General features: G+C 37.1%; 1 pseudogene; it reads left to right on the top strand.

The window, feature by feature from the left end:
• The first annotated feature begins 926 nt into the window (after nt 1-926).
• Nucleotides 927-1,265, top strand: LOC126960672 (HIG1 domain family member 1A, mitochondrial-like; annotated as a pseudogene).
• The last annotated feature ends 504 nt before the right edge of the window (nt 1,266-1,769 follow it).

Below are 1,769 nucleotides of genomic sequence, written 5' to 3'. Positions count from 1 at the left end.
GGGGATAAGTGGTCAAAAAGGGTGTAGATATGTGTGCGTGTGTGTGTGTGTGTGTGTAATATAATTGTTGGGAGGTAAAAGGAGTGTCAAGAATAATAAAAATTAATATTTTAGATTCTTCCTATAATCTAGACACTTCCAAGTATCTTACGTGTGATGATATCTCATTTCTAATTGTCATAAGCTATGCACTATTATCTTGAGGTAATACTATTTTGCCTATTTTACAGATAAGAGAACAGGGGCATCGAAGAGTTTAATAACTTGCCCAAGCTTATATAGGTAAGAAGAGTTAAAGCCAGAAAATCTGATACCTACCTAAGCATACTCTTAACCACTATGTATACAGAAAGATCTAGGTTAGGAAATTAAAAAATGATGTCAAGTTTGGCAACTTAATTGTGGAAGTGAAAGGCAGACTGGAAGTACTTACATTTTGGCTAACAGCGCAAAATTACAATATCAAGCACAAAAGATTCATCAGGTCGTTCTCTCACCAAATTCAAGTGTCAAAACAAGATGTGCAACAACTGTACCTTAAAACTCTCAGGCTGAAGACTTTCTCAGCATTTCACAGAAGGTTCTGGTGAACAGGTGTTACATAAATTAAGGGTAAGGGGTAGGGTGAGGAATTCTAACACTAGTTCAAGAGCATAATCAACAGAATTAACTGTTTCAGACAACTTCACACTCTTTTAAAAAGAAAGGCTATATTCTTCTCTTCTCCAACGGGTTTAAATATTCAAACACTTTTTAAGTAATTCTAGCCTAGCTGTGCATCTGGCCAAATGAGCTAACACTTTTCCCAGCCTACTTTTCATAAACATCTCCCAATAATTTTCACATTCAATAATATAGTCCCAGGAATCAGAAGTTTTGTGAGGGGGTTGGTCGCTCTAGGGAGATTCTTCAAGCAATCACTGTAAACAGACACAGATGCTTCCCTTTCTTCATATGATGAAGATCAGAGATCCAATCTTATTAGAAAAGCTAAAGACTCATCATTCATCCCCATTGGAATGGCAGGTTTTGCAGCAATTGTTGCATAGGGATTATACAAATTGAAGAGCAGAGGAAATACTAAAATGTCCCTTCATCTCGTCCATATGTGTGTGGTAGCCCAAGGCTTTCTTGTAGGAGCAATGACTGCTGATATGGGCTAGTCCATGTTTTGAGAATTCTGGGCAAAACCTAAGCCTAAGAAGAAAAGAAGCTGTCTTGGTCTTGTTGGAGGAGCTTGCTTTAGTTACACATCTCATTACTGAACTTACATACTAATGTTGAAAATGAACTATTTGAATGGGTTCAGATGGTAACAAGGCATTTTGAATATTGGCCTCCTTTCTTGCAGGCTTAATTTTCCTGGTGACCGAATTACTAGTGACTAGCTTACCAACTAGGTCATTGAGGGGGAGTCAAGTTAACACAAAAGAAACCTGTCACCTAAATGCACTTGATAGTGTTGAAATGTCCACTTTCTTAAACTGTTAAGATGAAATTATTTCCAAAGAAGATAGCAGGCTAACCCTGAAATACTCCCAGTTTGCTGCAGAATCTTGCATGTTTTGGATGTTATATAAGAGTCCTATTTGCCCAGTTAATTTAACTTTTTTCTACCTGTCTTTTGGACTGGCTGGCTCTTTTAGAACTCTGTCAAAAAAGTGCATAGAAGAGAACCTGTAAAGCCTCCCACAGCTGAAAGTATATATGCGTGTGTTTAAATCAAGTCTAAAAAGCTTATAATAGAGTTGCGTACTAGTAGTATTTAT

This window comes from Macaca thibetana, chromosome 8 (assembly GCF_024542745.1).
Source record: "Macaca thibetana thibetana isolate TM-01 chromosome 8, ASM2454274v1, whole genome shotgun sequence".
In the NCBI taxonomy this organism is placed as follows: Eukaryota; Metazoa; Chordata; class Mammalia; order Primates; family Cercopithecidae; genus Macaca; species Macaca thibetana.
This window is presented reverse-complemented; position numbering and strand designations above follow the sequence as displayed.